Below are 22,100 nucleotides of genomic sequence, written 5' to 3'. Positions count from 1 at the left end.
TTTATGCCTTCTACATCATCTATCCAGGTAAGAAACCTCAAGGATAGTAGCAAGGACACCAAGGGTAAATAAGCAGAGAGCTCTACCAAATTTGCCAAATGGTGACACTAAACTCGTACCACACCTCGCAGTGTGCTAGATTTGGGGAAGATAAAGTTGTGCTAAGGAGAGGCATACTGAGGTATGAAGGAGAGGAGATATACATTCAGTTTGCACCAGTGACAAGGGACGGAAGAACCAAGAGCCCCTGGCTTTTCTCGGAGGACAGGGCCACATGCTATGCTGACTTCTCAGGGAGGCCTTTGCTCCTCAACCTACTTCTAGGTCCTGTGGGGAAAAAAAGAGGGAGACAAAAAGATCTTACCCTGAACAACCTAAGAGATATGAATTTCCAAGAAAGTATAGTGTTGATGAATCACCTGCATCAGTGGACACAGTGTTTGCTTACATCTTTTTCAGTTTTATTCAGTGTCCTTAAATGAGTTAATACCTTAAACTGCTTAGAAATGTGTCCAGCATATAACAAATCTCCATAAATGATAGTATCATTTTTATTATTAAAAATAATCATTGGGGGCGCCTGGGTGGCTCAGTGGGTTAAGCCTCTGCCTTTGGCTCAGGTCATGGTCTCAGGGTCCTGGAATCGAACCCCACATCAGGCTCTCTGCTCAGCAGGGAGCCTACTTCCTCCCCCTGCCCACTGCCAACCTTTTTGTCTACTTGTGGTCTCTCTCTCTCTCTCTGTTAAATAAATAAATAAAATCTTTAGAAAATATAATAATAATAATAATCAGATACTGTATAAGCAAAAACTACCTGGAAATGATTTTGCTCACTGCTTATACAGTCATTGAGATGTGATGTCATTTCTCTTTCGTTCAACAAAAACAGTCACTATTGTGGTCTCCAGAGGAGAAAAGTGCGTGTGTGCATGTGCGTGTGCATGGGTATACAAAATTCCAAATGATTCCTGAAAGAAACCAGATGAGACCATATTATCAAAACAGAACCTATAATTCTGCAAGGTAGACTCTGTCACACTACTGTGAGAGCCAGGTGTTGATGTTAACATTATCCCTCAAAGTCACCTATTCTTCCATAGTAATTGTGTGTTTAAAATAGCCATGAAGGAGTGGATATAAAGTAGAGTGAGCTGGAAAGAGCTTTGCTATGGGTAATGAGTGGCCAGGGCATAATAACCATGGGCAGTGAGAAGTGATCCAAAACAGGAAGACTCGTGGTGCCAAAAGAGAGCTGGGTGCAGGTGACCGACAGTCTCCAGCTAATCATGAACTTTCAGAAAATGACAGCAGTAGAACCCAACTCTGTTTAAGCCATCCTTCCACAGGGTGAAGGATCTGGACAGAGAGGCCTCTAATGGCTGCCTGCTCCCATGGGGGCAGATGGAACTTAGAGCAGATGGAAAATGGGAGAAACAATAAGCCCAATAGATATGCCATCGCAGATTTGTTGTGGATGTGTGGATTTGCTCTTCCACTCTGTCTGCTAAAAATGGGAGGAAAAATCTCTTGGAATTCTCAAGAAGCCTTCCTGATAACTGAGTTCAGTTTATCTAAGTGACTGGAAATGGCACCAATGTACTAAGTACTATCCATTATAAGGAAAGCAGACAATCACCTCTTGACAGTTCAGAGAATCCTAAGAGGCCAGAAACTCACGTTCTGTCTAACTAGAACACTCCTGTAGAGAAAACTAAAGATCTCCCACCTATGTTTAGGAGTTGAGTATCGTGGGACAGGAAAGGAAACTAAGGCACCAGCCGTTAGTAGCTTTAACTCTAACAGAACTCACTCACGGAGACACATAGTAGTTACTTTCTTAACATTCATTTCCCATATGTACCACTGGACCCATGAAGGCTGTTTTCTTAATATTGTATAGTTGTCAGCATAAACTTGCTACTGGATCATTAACAGATAGAGGTTAATTTCTCAGTTTGGAGATGGATAAATTGAGTATTCTTTCTCAGTGAACACGCAGACCATCAGAAGAGATCGTATGTCTTCCAATCTATTAACTCAACATGTACAGGAAAAAGACTCTCTTGGCTTCTTCTTATGGGCTAGAACAGCTTTCTGCACAGTTAGAGGACCAGCAAAAGCAAGACTGAGGGACAATGGAAGAAACGGGCCTTCGCCAGCTCTGCATATAGAGTACAGATGGGTCAGACAAGGTGCTGCACAACCAGTGCGTCCTTTCCAAAACCTCACCCACACCATACTGGACAACAAGATGATCATGGCAGTGCTTTCACTTTATCTACTGCATGATACCTACTGAATTTTTTTTTTTAATTTAGATTGCCAGTGAATTTTTTGTGAGCATTCAACAAAATATTTTTTCCAAGGAAGAAGGAAGGGAAGAATAGATGGAGAGGGCAGGAAGGAGAAGAATTAAATTGCCCATGGAGTTACCTAGTGCCACTCTCTCATTTTTCAAGTGATGTAACTGAGACCCACAGAAGTTGACCAAAGAGAGCAAAGTAGTGCCCCCTCAACCCTGTTGTGCAACTCCCAAAATACATGGGATAGTGCTTTCTAAAAACAAAAACTAGGGAAAGGATGAAGGATGGGAATGTATAATAAAGAATATGTTGATTACATGACAGTCTAGACTATTTAATGTTAAGACACTGGAAAAAGTTCTATTAAAAAATAAAGAAGTTGGGGTCTCTGAACCATACTTCTATGGACTATTTGTGTCCCTCCAAAATTGCCTATGTTGAAGCCCTAACCCCCAATATGAAGGTATGTGGAGATGGACCCTTTGGGACATAGTAAGAGTAAGATGAGTTCATGAGGATGGGGCCCTAGTCTGATGGTATTAATGTCCCTGCAAAAGACACCAGAGAGCACTCATGTCACCAGTCTTGTGCTGGCTCCCTAGCTCACTCTTTCTCTCTCTCCTCTCTCTCTCTGCCAGGACATGGCAGAGAGGAGGCAACCAACTGCAAGCCAAAAAGAAAGACTTCACTAGACCCCAAATGCTGGCATCCTAATGTTGAACTCCCAGCTTCCAGAACTCTGAGAAAATAAATTTCTGTTGTTTAAGCACACCACGTATGGTCTTTTATTATGGTAGCTCAAGCTAAGACACACACATATGGAGAATTCAATCCTAGAAAAACAGTTTTTGTTTCTGCATTTCTCATCTGTAATACCCTTTCTCATATCCACCTTCCTTCCTACCACATGTCCATACACACACTCCTGCTTGTACATTCTTTATGGTCCTGCTCCCCGTTTTACTGCCTCCTAAAACTTCCCAGATCTTATCCCAGTCAGAACGAACCTACCATGTGTCAGCCCACCCAAAGCCCAAGGGATTGTAGAATTGCTGCTGTATATCAGACCTGAGAGCTATTCATGAGCTTGTCTTATACTATAACCCTCGCTAGGGCTTGAGCACCCAGAGGCGAAGATCTGGGTCCCATTCATCTTTTATGCCTTGTCTGCCTAGCATCATATCTGATTCCAAGCACCTTCTCAATAAATACCTGCTGAAATAAATGGATCGGACTACTGTGTGCTTACTCAGGACCTAGATTGGGCCTCTTCCCAGCCAGAAAAGACTGGCGAGTCCCACCAGGGTTAGTATGCAGCCTCTCCTCCTCTACGATTTAAGAAACTGCCTGCAGATTCCACCAGCCTTCGGAGCATCAAGAAATCGATGACAACAAATGGTGTTGTCAAAGGGCCAGATCACAGAGGAGCACGTATATCGGAAGCACCAAAGGATGGTCCACTGATGCAGGGCCCATGGAGTTTATGAAAGCGGCTGCCGCCAGGCCTCCCACACGGAGCCAGGTCAGGCTCGGGCAGAGGGCAGCTAGCTCATCTCTGTCCTCACTGCCAGAGTGATGTCTGTGTCTGTCAATAAGGAGAGGAAGGGTGAATTATCTCAGTGCTGCGCTGCAAGGCATAGAGAGGAACAAATAGCCACTTGAACTCCTGCAAGATAAGGGGGGGAGGAGGAATGGCGAAGCAAGTATTAAAGACTGGAAAGCCAGGGGTGCACAGATGAGCTGTGCTCTCACTACGCGGAGGAGGAGGATGGAGAATAACTCACTGCATGTGCAATGCATCATTCATTTTAATCCCCAGAGGCAGGTACAACTAGCCAGTATTAAAATTCCATGTGAGCATAACATCACTAGCCTCGCTGTATATGCTTTTAACTTGCTGGCTAAGGATTAGAACCGGAAACTGAATTACCATCTCAGACAGGCTCTCCTCAGTGCTTGTAGCGAGGTGCTGTGATCCACGACAAACTCTTTCCCTCCGTACTCTGCAGCATTGCCTTCTTATCCCTACCTCTACCTTCTACCCACCCCCTCCGGTGAGGGCCGCCAGACCTTTCCAGAACAGCCAACGCAGTTCACGCAGCAAAATGGATGAAAGTCTTGAGAAGGATGCCGGGAACATGAGAGTGGGAAGACTGAAGGGAAAAGAGAGCGAGAGAAGAGAAACAAGCAAAGTTAATTTAAAGGCCCAAGAAAGCTGCTCTGACATTCTTGTTTCCGCATTATCTTTTGCCTGCCAGCTGCAGCTGTTCACCCACTTTCATCCCCTGACATAAACAGTCCATATCTGCAATTACAAGCGCCCGGGGAGTGAGCATTAGTATGCTGCATGCAGTCTGGGAAAAGGTGCAATGCTGGGCTTCTTCCTGCCTTAGAAGTCCCTAGCAGACATGCCCGGGAACAAAGGGAGAAGAGATACAGAAAAGCCGAGCATCTGTTGGATGCCAGAGCCCAAGTCTGAAGCACGAGGTCAGCTGGTTGTGTCACCATCAAAGGAGCTGAAGAGAGGAGGAGATGAAATGCAGTTGGCGGCTGAGACGGATTTTTTTTTTTTAATCTGTCTTAAAGAATTAACTACCCACTAAGACCTTTGGGCTAATTTTAAGGGTAAGTAAAATGACAATCACTGGGAAGGGTAACTCGGCCCAAAGCCAAGCATATGGGGAGACAAAAAGGCAAAACTGAAGAGGAAGGCTGTTGAATATTCTCTCCTCCTTACTCTGCGAGATCTATTAGTTGATATTCTGCCATGGCTTCCTTGTCTGGTTGAAACATCACGCCAACAGTGCACAACAGCACTGCACCCACACAGAACAATTCGATACATCCCACCCAGGCCTAATAAAATCAAGCCCCTCTAAACATCTCAGCTCTATGCAGCAACCGAGTCCTATAGAACCCTAGGAAGCTTGGAAAGTCACCCAATTATGTAAGGGAAAATTGATAAGACATCCATCAGAATGTACAATAACATATAAAAATACACTTACTAGAAGATGATGCAACCCATCATTGAAGTCTGTGGTTTTGAGCCAGTATTCTATAAACACAAAACACAAGCCTCGCGAGGAAGCTATGACAGTGTGGGAGTTTCTGAAGCTGGTAGCAGAAGGTGTTGTTTGGTGCAAGGTAAAAACATTTCTGGCCAGGATCCGTAGGGAGTCAGTCTTGGGTCTCTATTGCGTGGGCACATGTCTGCGCACACACCCAGACACGGACCAGTCCAGTAACTCTCATTCCTCACTGAGGACCGAGTTCCTGGCTCTGAGAGGCTTTGGGAAGTATAGTAGTTTGCATTACCTAATTTCCCCTCCTTCCTTACTCAATGAAACATCATTTGTTCTAGGGCAGTAATTTGTCCTGTTAAAAAATAATAATAACTTAAAAAAAAAAAAAAAAAAAAAAAAACCTTCCCACATTCCTGGCAAATAAATTGGCTCTGAACAGTGAGTTCTTAGTGGTAGGCCTTGGACAGAACTTCTAGGAAATCTCTGTAAAAGGAAGCAATTGCTGGGTACCCTCTGTTCAACTGTGTTAAAGTGGAGTCTTTGTCGTCTTGTGACTAAAGGCAGAGGCATAAGGTCAAAACTCACATGCTAAGGGTGACTGAGCAGGAGGACAGGGAGCACCTGGCTCCCAGTTGGCACGTGAGTCACAGTACCTGCTCTGTACCATCTGTCTCCACACTTCCTGTCATATACCAAAAAAAAAAAAAAAAAGAGAGAGAGACAGAGAGAGAGAATAAGAAAAAAATGTTCTTTGGGTTTTGACTTACATCCAAATCTAGTTCTAATTTTTATAGGAGTTATCCATTAAAAACAGGAAAAGATAAAATCTTCCTCAAGAGGAGTCCTCAAGAAGAGAAGCCAGATCAAAGTTTGGCGGTTAGCATACTGGGCTATATATTGTCCCTCCAAAATCTGTACCCACCCAAAACATGTGAACATGACCTTATTTGGAAATAGAATTTTTGTAGACAGTATCAAGGTAAGATGAATTAATACTGGACCAGGGTGAAATTTTTTTTTAAGATTTTTTATTTATTTATTTGACAAAGAGAGAGAGATCACAAGGCAGAGAGGCAGGCAGAGGGAGTGGGGGAAGCAGGCTCTGCTGAGCAGAGAGCCCAGTGCAGGGTTCGATCCCAGGACCCTGAGACCACAACCCAAGCTAAAGGCAGAGGCCCAACCCACCGAGCCACCTAGGGGCCCCAAACTTCTTTTTTTTTTTTTTTAAGATTTTATTTGTTTTTATTTGTCAGAGGGAGAGGGGGATGGGGGAAGAGGGTGCAACAGGCAAGGAGAGAAGCAGGGAGCCCATTGCGGGACTCAATCCCAGGACTCTGGGATCATGACTAGAGCCAAAGTCAGATGCTTAACAGACTGAGCCATCCAGGCATCCCAAGATCATGAATGTTAAATCTGATTTGACTGGGATCTTTGTAAGAAGAGGGAATTTTGCACAGAGACAGGTAGAGGAGAACAGAATGCGAAGACAGAGGTAGGGAGTGAACTAATATACCCGGAGACCAAGGAATGTCAAAGATTGCCAACAACCACCAGAAGATGGTAGAGAGGCATGCAACAGATTCTCCCTCAGTAGTCTGTTGTTTAATGCCACCCAAGTCTGTGGTCCTTGGTTCTAACAGCACTAGGAAAGGAATACAACTTGTTTGTCACCTGTGGGTTTGCAGAGATGTGTTTTCTATGCCATATTTCTAGAATGGAAAATTGAAGAATACTAAGAAAACTTAATTCTCATCCTGGGCCCTATGAGACAGGTCAGAATTCAAGACTCCCTGAAAAATTTTAGCTGTTTATGGACTTCTACTTTATGGAGATGACCAAGAAAGGGAAGGAGTCCCAGTTCTGCATCTAATAGTGGAGGCACTGGGCCAGTTGAAGCCAATAATATGAAACAGCTCAGATTGTTTGGTGACCATAAGTCAAATATCTAAGTGATGAAACCATACATTGCTTGGTAACTATCAAAATTACATATCCAGGTGCATATCAAAATTACATATCCAAAGATAGATTTTTAAAAATATCAATATTTAAAAGACCAATAATCCAGAATGTGAAAAATAAATACAGAAAATACCATGAGTGGAATACTATAATAAACTTACACAGAAAACTGTTGGAACAAAATGCTGTCTATATGAAAAAGCAAGCTGTTAAAAAAAAAAAAGGCATTTATACCACATTTCTATTTGTTGTAAAGAAAAATATTAGATGATAGAGAAAGTGGAAAATAAAGAAACTGATAAAAAAAAAATAAAGTACCAGTAGATCTCCCATCAGAGAGAAGCTTAAAATTAAAATAGTTTAACTAAATCGAGTATGAGACTTTGCTGGTGCCTCCAGATACAAGACTAAGCATGCAGTAACCCAACCCTTAGCAGAGCACAAACCATAGTTTCTCAAGAACAGGGCTGGTAAGAAGGGTACTATCTCTTTTTCAATGTGGACTTAGGTATTAGCTTATTAATTAATTAATTAATGTTTATCTTCAGATGCCCTTATTAAAAAAGGCCTCCAGCCTAAGATGTAGCAGGCTGGAAGTTCTTCCTGCTGGAGCAGCGGACTGAACGAGAATAGGAGGAAATCTACTCCTCTCCTGCTCATTGCTTCAGTACGCCATGAAGCTTGTGAATCTGAGTGTTGGTTAACATTAATGTTCGTGTGTCTGAAATTCTAGACTGCTGGACTCAGAAAAGAGCCAACAAGTCAGAGCTCACCGTGGCTGGATTTTCTGAAGGTAGGCGCTGGGCTTGATGGCCTGACGCAATGACAATGGAGCTAATAAAGGCCACCCTTGAAAACTAAACCAGGACTAGCATTATCCAAAGTACTTGGTTCGAGTATGTGAGAAGACAGAAGTCAAGGCTAGAGCAGAAATATTCCCTTAAAGAGATGCCAAAGGAGGGAAGCAGGTCAGTATAGAGAGAGAGAGAGAGAAGAGGTATAAAGAATTAGGCTAAATACGGTATTTTTCTGCAAATAGAAGCTGGAGGATAAGGCAACAAGAGAAGACCTGCTTGGACCACTCAGACCTGCAGAAATTCTCTAGGTCTGGGCCACAGCCTCCTCTACCACCTTCTGATGGGCATCAGCCTTCCCCATACTTGGTGTCTGCATGTATGTGGGTGTGTCTTTCTGTGTATTTGTCGAGTTTTTGCAATGTCTGCCCTGACCTTCCTACCACCACTGAGTACAGATCTGTTCTCTCTGCTTGATTCCATTGTATTCATCAACTTTATCATATGGAGGAAAATCTGAGGCCCAGAGAGTCAGTGGCAGAGCCAAAAACACATCTAAGCTCCGCTTACGTACAGGGTGGAACCCCCCTCCCCCACCACCACCACATACACACATACAGTTCAGGTTTCCTCTCCTGAATCTAGTGAAGTGCCTCCAGTTGAAGGATGGAGACGCCGTCATTGGTAACCGAATTGAAATTCTTGAGTATCTTATTAAGATTGCTTCCAGAGTAATTGAAGGCTTAAGAATAAAAGGAGGGGAGCCCCTGGTGGCTCAGTGGATTAAAGCCTCTGCCTTTGGCTCAGGTCATGATGCCAGGGTCCTGGGATCAAGTCCCGCATTGGGCTCTCTGCTCAGCAGAGAGCTTCCCTCTCCCTCTCTCTCTCTCTCTCTGCCTGCCTCTCTGCCTACTTGTGATCTGTCTCTCTGTCAAGTAAATAAATAAAATCTTTAAAATAAATAAATAAATAAATAAATAAATAAATAAATAAATGGAGGTTCCATGTGAAGATAATACAGAAAATATAAGCCAGTTCTGGCAAAAAGTCTGAGGCAATAAATGCCTTTCTTTGTTCTCCCAGATTTAACATATTTATTTGGCAATACAAGCTCACTTAATGAAGACCTAGAGGCCATCTTATGTGACATGAAATATTAATGATGGTCATATGTATCACCAAAGGCTGAAAACTGAGAGGATCACAAAAATAGAATATGGAAGAGACATAATTAACATTAATAATTTGTACTACTTCCAGATGGTCAAACTAAAGGGCTCTTTTTACAAATCAGTCTATCAACTATGTAAATTGGCCAGTAAAACACATCACTACAGATTGAGACCAGAAACTACATCCAGTGGAAGACTTCAAATACTTCAGAAACCCTAGTTCTTACCTGGAAACGCCAAGAACTTCGATGTCACATTCTGATTTTTTCCAGGCCTCAGCCATCTGTGGACTTCAAGGGATGAAAATTTAAAAATTTTTAAAACCTTTTTAATTTCACTGCTATAGTTTCCACAGGCAAAAGGCAAGATTCATAGGGATCTGGAGTGTCCGTTGTGTTTACCTCAGGCTATCTTGTAGGAGTACACCTGATTATTTACCCCACCCCCACCCCCGCCATCTTTAGTGGGGATAGCTGACCCAGAAAGCCAGCTGAAAGCAGGGTCTGGCCATGGATGCTGTATCTGATGTCAAAGAGGGAATACTCAAGTTCAGTTGCCCTGCACCCAAAGCACCACACTGGACTCTGGAGCAGCCAGGGGATTTCTTCCTCCACTCCAACGTGTGCAACTTTGTCACCTGGGCCTTGCAGCAGGCTATCTCATGCACCTGAGTTTCCCTCATGGGAAGGGGTCCTTCACCTTCTGCCTGGAAATCTTCTCTCCTTAACAGAGTGGATTACATATCACCTACCAGTACATCAGACATGCCTCTGGTGTCCTGGCTTCCAGACATGCTCATAGTTCATTCATTCAGTCAGTACTTATTCCAAGGCTACCCTCTGCCATAGAGAAGCACGATAATGAACCAAAAAAGCTGACGTAGTCCCTACACTCATGGAGCTTACAGTCTAGTGGGAGAAGCGGACATTACTCAAAGAATGATACAAGTTGAGGGGCACCTGGGTGGCTCAGTGGGTTAAAGCCTCTGTCTTCGCCTCAGGTCATGATCCCTAGGTCCTGGGATTAAACCCCACATCAGGCTCTCTGCTCAGCAGGGAGCCTGCTTCCCCCTCTCTTTCTCTCTGTCTGCCTCTCTGCCTACTTCTGATCTCTGTCAAATAAATAAAATCTTAAAAAAAAAAAAGAATGATACAAGTTGATATAAAAGTAAAATGCAATGAGTAATAAATGGTCCTATGAAGAGCACATATAGAGAAAAACAACTAGTGATGGAGATAAAAGATTCCTGAGAAAAGGAGTAGAGTTAACTAGGCGAGGTGAGTGGGAGGTGTCCTCCAGCTCTCAGGAGAGCAGTGGAGAAGAGCTCAATGCAGTGAAGAAATTTAGGCCCCCAATAGTACTTCCCCACACACGTTGATTCAATTAATATTACTGACTATAAAGCACTGTGATAAATACTGGGTAGCACTCTGTAATTAAAAAAGAAAAAAAGAAAGAACTCTTTGATCCTAAAGAGCGTAAGGCCTAATAGGGAAGACAGGAAACTTAACTTTTATGGGAGCACGATAACTACAGTGAGAAAGTTATGCATAGGGGCCTAGGGGAGACTCATACTAAAGGGTCAGTCGAGACTTCCTCGTGAGAGGCCAGTGAGGGAAAGAAGATAGCATGGGATTTCCAGGAAGAGCGAACAGCCTGGACAAAAGCACAGAGGCATAAAACAGCAGGACCTACTCAGGGATCCGCAGGAAGTGGACTCTGGCTTACCAGAAAGATATGAGCAGAAGGTCAGGAATGTGACAGGCGATGAGGCCGGACAGGCAGAAAAATGAGAGACCCTAAGAGGAGAAGCCTTGTGTGTAAAGCTAAGGTATTGAAACCTCGTCCAAAAAGGAACAGGGAGATAATGGAGGATTAAAAAGAGAGACAATGAGCAATTTTGTCTTTTATTTCCTTTTGCTTTTTTCCCCACTACTTCCAACAGTGAAATGTTCTAAGATTTCAAAAGAAAACCGAACGAAACCCATAGTGATTGATTCTGACTTGACTTTGTCACTTTCACAGGTTTATTTCCCCTGCTGGATGTTAGCACATAAAATCCCCAGGTGCTTTTCTATGTATGTTACATTTCCTCCAGTTTAGTAAATCAGAGTTATTTGCTTTCCATACTCTGCTTTATGTTTTGGTGGGCAGTAAGCCATTCTGGCATGGAGCTAAAATTAATATTTTTAGCGACTGTGTGGTCATCTGTGTGACGGAGATACACGACAGAGTACAGGTGTTTTTAAATATAATTTATTTACTCAACATTAAAAATGAAGCATTTTAAAATGACAGTTCTTAGTCTTAAAACAAGCTCAACATCTTAGAATATGGATTGTTTTCCATTAAATTTTTAGTGTTATTTCTGACACATACAACATAGTTTATTAACATATACTTCTGTTGAAAAGCATAAGACAGGAAATGCACATGAACCTACTATCCAGTGAATACATTATGAATAAGTATTTCGCTTCTACCTCATCTCATGCCCTCCCCATTAAGCCAGAGATATTCTGTATCTATCTTTATTTTGCTTTTTAAAAATAGCTTCATTAAATGTTTATGGATATCTAAACATATTAATGTTTGTGTATCATTTTTATGATATCATACCAATTATGTACTTTTAAGACTTCCTTAAAAATTCAACATTAGATTTCTAAGAAGTATAGGTTCCTGAGTACATCTATGGATCCTTCATTTTCACCACAACATAATATTCCAGTGTACAAATGTAGCACAGTGCATATACATCCATTCTCTTAAGAATGCATTCTAAACGATTCCAACTCTTGGCAATTGCAGACTGTTTTCTAGGAGCTTGCCCTCTTGGTACACGTACAAGAATTTGTCTGGTATCTATATTAGGTGTGAAGTTGCTCAGGCGTATGGTATTTCCATGTTCATTCCCAAGCTGATCCCAAATTTTTTTCCAAAGTGATTTTCTAATTTACTTCTCCAAGACCATTACATAAGAATTCCTCATGATCCATATTCTAACCAATACTTTGTAAATAAAAATGAAAAAAAAAACATAAATTCAGACTGTATTTAATAGACAAAACATACAAAGATGTGGTGGGTAGGAAGGAGAATCCAGGATGATTCAATATTTACTTCTCAGTTTACCAGTATAGTACGAGTAATATTTCAGTTTGATCATAATTTTTTTTCCCTGATTGTTAAAGAGATTAAAGACCTTTTTATGTGCACTGGCTATATACACATGTCATTTGCCCATTTTTCTATTTGTGTGTTTTTCTAATTTTTTTTTTAAGATTTTACGTATTTATTTGACAGAGAGAGTGAGCATAAGCAGGGGGAGCAGCAGGGAGAAGGAGAGGGAGAAGCTGCTCCCCAACAGGGAGCCCAATGAGAAACTCAATCCCAGGACCTCAGATCATGACCTTAGTTAGCAAAAGCCAGACGCTTAAGCAACTGAGCCACCCAGGCACCCCTGAATTTTTTTTAATATACTCTGGGTATTAAACTTCCATAGGCTATATGTGTAACAAATACCTTCTACCACTTTGTTGTCTTTTCACTTTCTTTATGATGTTTTTTGGTAAACAGAAATTAACATATTTGAATTAATAATTTCTTTTATGGTTAGAACTTTGTATATCTTGTTTGACAAACCTTCCCTACCCCAGAATTAGAAAAATATCCTCCTACATTTTCTGCCTTAAGTTTTTCTTTTTGCAAAGTCCTTCTCTCTCTGAGTTGACCCCTGTGTATATCAAGAGGCAGGAATTCAATTTCAGTTTTTTGAATGGCTATCCAGTTGTCCCAGCACTATTTATTAAAGAGTTCTTCCTTTCTTCATTGATTTTCAATGCTCCCTGTGCTAGATGGTTTCTGTGGCCCTTGGCACCCATTGATTTCCTCTTCTTGCTGTCCCCAGTATCACAAAAGCTAGAAACCTAGGAATTGACTTTTCCAAACTTCTTTGCCAGCAAGCTTTGAGATGCGGTTTAGATGCTGTCAAAGAAATGCACTTATGCAAACTGGGAAAACAGTAGGGAGGTACAAACAACTTATTCCCAGCAGCAATGGCAAAGGAAATACAGATGTGGGTCCATAGGAGGGTTTTCAGGAGCCAGATGGACTCAGAATTCCTATGCTAGTCGCCTTTCTTGGGGACGCTGTGTCTTCAGTAGGAGTGTCCTGAAGTTTGCAGACCTCTCTGTAGCCGCTAAATACGGACTCTCTGGATGGTTGTAGCTGCGAATTGCAAAGATAATGGCACTGCTGTGCCCCACACGTTTGCCCTTCCAGCCCTTCAATAATCTATTTTTTGTTTTAATCCCTCATACTTGAAATATGGGATGGTTTCCGTCTCCCCTAATTCATTCTGTCAAAGATCACAGTTCCATTTATAAGTGGGTCTCTTCCTAGGTTTTCCACTATGTATCACTGGGTGATCTTCTATCCATGAGGCGGTAACCCATTAACTATGGCTTTTGAACAAACCTTGGTATCAATAAATCGAGTGTCTCCACCTTAATCTTCTTCACACATGTTTGGGTTGTTCTTAGCCCTTTGCTATTCTTTTTAGAGTCACCTTTTTAAATCCATTTTTTTAAAAAAGGTCACAATACTTATTGGACTTGCTTCAACTCTATGGGTAAGTTTTGGCACAATTTACATGGATCCACATTTTAGAAGCATCATTCTCGTAAAAGTAAGTGTTTTGGGTTTTCTGGAGACAGACTGAATTTTTAAAAGACTAGCTAGAAAGCTAGACAGACAATTAGGCGCAATAGAGCAGTGACAATGAGAACAAAGAGATTTATGTCCAGGAGATAAAGCATACAAAGATGTACTGGCTAAGAAGGAAAACTCAGGGGGTGACTCAGATTTCCTTCTGGGCCTCTGGGTGCCATGCCTTAAGACAAACACAGAAGCAGCCTGCTTAGGAACAAGGACAATGGGACTAGTTGGGAGATGTTGAGTTCCTGCGACTAAGAGATAGTCAAAGGAATGTGAGTCTGAAACTATGCAGAGAGGAATGGGCTGTATATTTAAAGTTAGGAGTCAGCCATAGCTAAGTGATTGGAGAAGTCAGTGTGGAAAAATGTAGCCACACTTGGGAAGAAACCTCTGTGAATGTTGCCATTTAGTAGGATCCCAAGAAAAGGAGCCAATAAGGGAGACTGAGGGGAGTGTCCAAAGACATAATAGGACAACCAGAGGAGGAAAATGTTATGAACGTTAAAAGAAGAGAGGTTGAAAAGGACGTCGTTAACACTGCCAAATAACTACAGGAAAAGGAAAACATCCATCAGACTTAAAAATATGAAGTTAACTGGTGGAAACCATTTCATGGCTGTTTGGGGGATAGAAGACAAATTGCTGTCCATTGAGCAGTAAATGGCCAGTGAGGAAGGGAAATGGGAAATGTAAATGGCTCTTTAAGAAGTTTGGCTGCAAATGAAGAGATCTACAACAGGAGCGAGAGGGTGTTATGGGGGTCCGAGGATATCATTATAAAGAACATGTTCATATGCTGAAGGGAGCAAACAATACAAAGTGGATGATGGATGGCCCAAGGTGTCTGTCAAGGCAGAAGACAGTCTCCAGGGCAGGTGGTCAGGCAGATGAATCAGACTTTCCCAGGGAGACGGACAGTCTTTCACGGAAAACAGGAAAGACCGAAAGACTGAAATATATGATGGACATATATTTTTTGGGTGGTTTTGGGTTGTGGGCGTGAGTTATTCCTTGTTTTTTCTGAAAGAATGAGGAGACAGGGTCATCCGCTGAGAGCAAGAGAAGACAGGGTAGAGGAAGGGATTTGAAGAAAGCGGCGATCACTCTGAATAGCTACTGAAAGAAAAGGGAGCAGCAGCTGACTGTGTGGGGGCATGACTCCAGGGGGCCCTGAGGGTCAGGCTGAGACCAAAGGGTCTGTTCAACCTGCTAGATGATTTCTCCCAGTAGAGCAGAGTAACTTGGGGACAGACTCGTTGATCCCACGCCCTGCGTACATGACTCTCCATATTAGAGTGACATTGGATACATGTCCCGTGATCTCACTGAACTTTCACTGCAAACTGGGGTAGGCTGAGTGGCAGCTAAGACTACCACAACTAGACCCGTAGGAAGAAACAGAAGAGAAACTGAATGATCGTACAGAAGGCTTAAAGGCGAAAGAATGTGTATGTAGGAAAATAGTCTTTACCTTTGTCTGCTTTGGGATATACCCAAAGGCACAGACATGCTGCGAGGAACAACAATCATTCTTTAAATAAGGTTAGCAAGTGAGACAACACTATTACTAAAGACAACTGAAAAACATGCGGGAAAAAAAGAAAAAAGCACCATCCAAAGATGGATTCATACAGGATAGTGATTAACCAACTCAAACCAGCAGATCAGATATCGTGCTCTTTAAGAAACTTAATAAAACTGTAGGACTTATTGATTTTGCTCTTCCTCTAGGCAGAAATATGCCAAGAACATACACAGAGAAAATAAATAATCTCGAGCTTTCGTAAGAAAGCTAAAGCAAATGTGGAGTTACAGTCTCCGAGTGAATTCAGGGATAGGGCTGGTTCAGCATGCTGCTAATATTATAAAGATTCATTACCAGGTGCTCATGTTAACAAAGATGAAACACCTATCATAAGACCTGGAGATTTTTTTTTTCTCTAAAATGTACCCAGGAGAATGGAGACAGAAGAGCAAGTTATTACTTGATGTACTGATAAACCATCTGTGAAGTAGAGATCCATCAGATTCCCCATGAGAGGCAATTCAAGAGGGTTCCAGGGGAATGGTTTGATACTTTGTTAATCACCAAGACTCCAACAGCACAGCTGTTACTAGAAAATGTGAGGGGTTGGGGCAGAAAGTTTCGGAGGGGAGCTGCAAAGCACCAGAGCTTACCTTGTTGCCTGGAAGGTGAGGTCAAGAGACATGTGCTGCAGCGGCTCGCGGGATAGGATCAGCTGAGGGGCTCACCAGTCACTCACACTACAAATTAAAAAGTGGTTTCCCAGCGAAAAGGAACAGTGGAATGGGTAGAAGGATGCATATCTGCTTATTATAGCCAGAGCCTGCGTGAACTGAATCTCCAAGAAGAAAAAAAGAGACAAAAGAATGGTGAGAGGCACATGATAGGAGAAATGTGACTTTGGAGAGAAAATTAAAAAGAGAAGAAATTCCTTTGTCTATACCTACTTAGGATTCTCTCTCTTCTTTTCTTCTACTTTTTTGTTATGGGCAAATTCTGTTTCCCCCACATGCCACTGACCAGGATTCAGCCACATTGGAATAACATTTCCTGAACTTCTTGTCAACTTTCATCTCTTCCTCCCCAAAGGAGGAGCAATTTATCTACCTTGTAGGTATTCTATTCTTAGCAAGCTAGGAATAGAAGCAAACATCTTTAATCTGATTATAGGTTACGGAAAACTCCTATAACAAATGTCACATTTAATAGGGGTTTCAATAGTGACACATTAAAATTTTCCCTGCTTAAGATCAGGAACAAAACAAGGACATCAGTTATCACTGACTCATTTACTGGAAGTGCTAGGCAGAGCAAGAGAAAATAAAAATAAAATATATGAAGTCTTAGAAACCATCTTAGTCCATCCACACTGCTCTAACAGAATACTACAGACTAGGTGGCTTATAAACAGAAATTTATTTCTCACAGTTCTGGAGGCTGGGAAGTCCAAGACCTAGGCACCAGTAGGCCAGTGCCTGCCAAGGACCTTCTTGCAGGTTCCTACACAGCTGTCATTACTGTGTCCTCACGTGGCAGAAGAGGAGAAAGGGCTCTCTGGGATCTCCTTTATGAGCACACGAATCCCATTCATGAGGGATCCACTCATGGCCTAATCACCTCCCAAAGGCCCCTCCTCCTAATACCATCATAGTGAGGGCTAAGTTTCAACATAGGAATTTGAAGGGGGAAGGGAGGGATACAAACATTTATTCCATAGCAGAAAGAAAGCATTCTTATTCACAGAGAATATAATGATAAGCATTGGAAACTTCTCAAACTATGGACAATGAATTAATAAATGAATAGAACAACGTTTCTTCATTTAAACTCAGTATTAAGAATCAGTACATTTTATATGCATAGATAGATAGTAGCAGCAGCATATAATTAAGAGTTTTTTAATTCAGAACTTTTATAAGAGCATTAAAAATCCTCAAGGGATGCCTGGGTATCTCAGTTCATTAAGTGTTCGACTCTTGGTTTTGGCTCAGGTCATGATCTCAGGGTCATGAGACTGAGCCCCACATCAGGCTCCGCACTGAGCATGGAATCTGCTTAAAATTCTCTCTCTCTCTCTCTCTCTCTCCCTCTCCCTCTGCAGCCCCCACCCCAACTCGCTCACTTTCAAAAACAAACAAATCCTCAAATACCTAGAAATAAAAGAAAGTTATGTAATGCCTCTACATAGAAAAGTAAAACCATGGTGAAAGAAATTTAAGAACACTTAAATACAGAAAAGGGTGCATTACAGTTATGGACTGGAGTTTTAATATAAAACTTCGTTTCTTCCCAGATTCAGCAGATCCTAATTAAAATGCAGCTTTCTCTGTAGAAATGGCAAGGGTCAAGAACAGGAAAGACACCTGAAGAACAACAAAAAGCAAAATGACAGGGCTTATAGTGTCAGATATTAAGACATCATAAAGCTTCAATAATTAAGGAAACATTGTTTTGGCATATATAGAGACAGTTAGATCTTACTGACATAGAAGAGAGAATCCACTTATACAATCTCCCGATATTTGACAAAAGTTCCACTGTATTAACAAAACAATAGAGTCATGACAGGATGGTCTTTTCAACTGAAATCACCAGATCAACTACACATACATATAAGGGGAAAGTACACCTTCACACCATTATACATCATACTCAAAAATCTATTCCAGACAGATTCTGGGCCTATATGTATAAGATAAAACAATCATTCTAGAAGAACATACAGAAGAACATATTCATGACCTTGGGACCAGTAAAGATTTATTAAACAAGACACAGGAAATTACTAGTCATAATAAAAGACATTGAAAAATTAGACTGAATTGAAATGGACATGGCAAGAACTACTAAAGTTGGATATATACATACCCTATGAGCCAGAAACTCTACTCCTAGAAGTATACCCAACAGAAATGTACACATATGTACAGTAAAGACACACATGAAATGTTCCTGAAAGTTTTATTCATAATAGACCCAAACCAGAAATAACTCAAATGCTATAGGCAATAGAATGAATAAAGCATATTCCTACAAATGGAATAGTACAGAATTATGATAAACCAAGCTACTCCTACATGCTGAGACTTGGGTGGATCTTGCAGACATAACGTTGGGAAAAAGAAACCAAACACAAAAGACTACATATTATGTGATTCTGTTTTTATAAAACACAAAAGCATGTATATAGAAGACAGAATAATGGTTAATTTATTGGGAGTAAAATTACTAAGAGTTGACATGAGGGAGGCTGTCAAAAGGCTTGTGGTATTCTAGTTTTTTATTGTGGGCATATCCATTTTATAAGAATTCATCAAGCTATACACTTAAGATTTATACTGAATCATATATGGTTCATATATCAGTAAAAATAATATACAAAATTACAAATATGTTACTTTTTTTCCTCTAAGACTTCAATGCCTTTATATACTCAAACAAGATGAATGTATATAGCACTCTGCTCTTATAGAATTATGAAAATTTGAAAAATCCATATACTGAGTTGTTGACTGGTGACTGGGGCATGATGAAAAAAGATTGCAACATGGGGGCTTAAGTGGGTACGAGAAGAATAAATGAAAGAAGATGGGATTGGGAGGGAGACAAACCATAAGTGACTCTTAATCTCACAAAACAAACTGAGGGTTGCTGGGGGGGAGGGGGTTTGGGAGAAGGGGGTGGGATTATGGACATTGGGGAGGGTATGTGCTTTGGTGAGTGCTGTGAAGTGTGTAAACCTGGTGATTCACAGACCTGTACCCCTGGGGATAAAAATATATGTTTATAAAAAATAAAAAATTATATTAAAAAAAAAAAAAGAATAGAAGATCTCGGTTCAAGTGCCAGAATTCTCATCTACTGGTTTATACCCTTGAGCAAGTCTCGTAATTTTATTAGCCACGGTTTCTTCATTTATAAAACAATGGTAATAGCACCCCTACTTCAGTATCATCCCTTGACCGGTCTGGAAAACATTTTTCTTTTTACAGCTTACCCTAAAGTTTTATTCTTTCTTGTTCTTCCCAACAAACTTTACCAATCCTTCTCTGTTTCTCCCTCTACACTTTGTACATACTTTGTGGTATTGGATTTTGTTAGCACCCACTAGAAGGGAACATCTGGAAGCTTCCAGCAGATACGGATGGTTCCTTTTCATATTCTGTACCCCCATAACTTAGCCCAATGCCCAATCAGTGCTGAATAAATACATAAATGAATGAATGAATGAATACCTTACCTATCTAACCAAGTGACTATAATAGTTTTATGTTTTATGGATTAAGTTTTATGGATTATAGTTTAAATTTTATGGATTAATATGCACAAAGGAAAGCATTATATGGATGTAAATTATTGTATTCCAATCCACAGGAATAAGTCACAGAATTGCTTCCAGTTTGTCTTATTCATTCACAAAGGAATAGAGTTTATTTTTGAAGAGCCATGATAACTGAAGGGTTTAAAAATTATTCTCAGAAGCTTCACTAAACTCGCAAACTCTGCAAAGACAGACAACTGACTAAACAAAATAGGAATCCAGTCAGAAGTGACAATAAAACACTTGTCATGAAGACAGAAGCAATGTTTAAGACAAGCAGCCCTCAGGATTGAAATGTCATCTCACTGTTTAATCCAAAACTCAGTGGAAGGGTAAATAATGCGGAAGAAAACCAGCATGTCTGACTACTATAAATGAGGCAATTAGACTATCTGTTGAACACACATTTATGAAGAGTGGTGCTGGCAAGCCTCTTCAGAAAAATTTATCTGTTTCTTTTGTGCAGAACGTATAAGCCAACTGTCCTCTCTTTGTATAGATCATGGCCTGTCTTTCCAGTTTGGGTTTACGGTATACAACTAATTTTCTCTTTTTATTTTAATAAAAGAACTCTCTAGCCAAGCGATTGCACGTCAATATTACCATCAATGGCAACAGCAGCAACAACATCCTGTTTTTCCTCAGGGCCATTTAATATCACCTCTCAGGGCCCAGCACAATAGAAAGTGTCTGAGAAAGGAGCTTGATTGACTGTAGGGATTGGGTCTGAGCTGTAGAACACTTCATCTCCAAGTCAGCAGTTCAAATCCAGCCTGGAGTGAAGAGGATAAAAATATTTCCAGGTGTTGTGTGCTTAAATCAAGTTTAAGCCTTGATGCAGCTCCCAGAGGCAAGGATCAGCAATCTATTTTAGCATCTTGTTCACAGCCTGGAAGCAAGAACAAGGTCTACAGACCCAGGAGACTGAATGAGCTCTTTATCCCAACATCCAGCGGTATTATTTAGGCCTTACTCAATGTCCTATTGGCCCCTCTCCTGAGGTGCCAAGATTTTCATTTAGCATCACTTCCAAACACTTTCTAAAGCATTACCTCCGGCCACTGGGATGCCAGAAAACAAAGCTGAGAAATTTATAAAGTAAAAGCAACTCAGTGCTTTCCTTCTCAGACAACAAGATAATTCAGAAAGAACAAGGGGGAAAAAAATTTAAATTCAGATTTACAAACTTTCATGTATATGGCCATGAATTCATAGTTACTTCACTGATAAACTTCAAGATTTTGCCGAGGGAAAAAAATTTACCCTATTATGAATGTAATGGAGTTCCTATAAATATGATACATGACCTGCTAACTTGCATACCGAATTAGATGCTGGAGACATTGCTGAATCGCAAACACCTGTTCGGGAATTTCTGTAAATACATCAGGTATTGAATCAAAGTAATCACCACCAGTAGTAAATCATATCAAACTCAAGCCGGATACACCTTATGGGTGAGCAGATACATCACCAGGCAAATTAAAATCTTGATATATTACCACTGTTAAAATCTGCCAAACAATTACACAGACTCTTACATTTTCAGTATCACCTCATGCAATTCCTGATGTTTTATTCAGTTTTATTCTCTGAGACAACCTTATCACAAACTGGTAGAAGAGAATGGTGGACAGGCTGTGGTTTGACCAAAGGGAAAGTTACTCCGAGCTCCCATCCTGACTCTGGCATAAACTGGAGCAAGAAACATCAACAATCTGGTCTGTCTCTTCGTCTACAGAACAAGGGTGGGAAATGGGGATAAATGAAGCATTCTGGAAGGTTCCTTCCAACTCTGTATTCTAGAAAACTTAAACATGTTTTTAACAGCCTCCTCTTTTTCTTTTTCTTTTTTCTTTTTTAAATTACTTCTCAGTGTACTAGAATTCATTGTTTACGCACCATACCCTGTGCTCCATGCAATAGGTGCCCTCCACAATACCCACCACCAGGCTGGCCCAAACTCCCACCCCCCCCACCCCTTCAAAACCCTCAGATTGTTTTTCAGAGTCCACAGTCTCTCATGGTTCATCTCCCCCTCCAATTTCCTTCAACTCCCTTCTCCTCTCCATCTCCCCATGTCCTCTGTGTTATTTGTTATGCTCCACAAATAAGTGAACATCCTCCTTCTCTTTTTTAAAAACAATTTTGTTATTGTAAGCTAGCTCCATTAAGGTTCTCTTACGTAAGAGGTATTAAAATGCTGCATTTTAAGAGTGGTATCTATTAATTGCCAAGTGATTTCTAGGAATTTATTTACTTTGATTTGAAAATCT

General features: G+C 40.9%; 1 long non-coding RNA gene across 1 annotated transcript in view; it reads right to left on the bottom strand.

Annotated features, from left to right (window-relative positions):
• Nucleotides 1–5,917: 5,917 nt before the first annotated feature.
• Nucleotides 5,918–22,100, bottom strand: part of LOC123393888 — a 32,322-nt gene continuing 16,139 nt past the window's right edge. Inside the window, exons 2-4 of the long non-coding RNA XR_006608696.1 lie at nt 16,157–16,341; nt 9,487–9,549; nt 5,918–6,013 (exon numbers count right to left, since the gene is read on the bottom strand). This is a non-coding gene — a long non-coding RNA (uncharacterized LOC123393888). The remainder of the gene's footprint in view (nt 6,014–9,486; nt 9,550–16,156; nt 16,342–22,100) is intronic.

The sequence above is a fragment of the Mustela putorius genome, unplaced genomic scaffold (assembly GCF_011764305.1).
Source record: "Mustela putorius furo isolate JIRA1106 unplaced genomic scaffold, ASM1176430v1.1 tig00001063_pilon_pilon_pilon, whole genome shotgun sequence".
Classification (NCBI taxonomy): domain Eukaryota; kingdom Metazoa; phylum Chordata; class Mammalia; order Carnivora; family Mustelidae; genus Mustela; species Mustela putorius.
The sequence above is the reverse complement of the archived record's forward strand: the minus strand, read 5'-3'. Positions and strand labels throughout refer to the sequence as shown.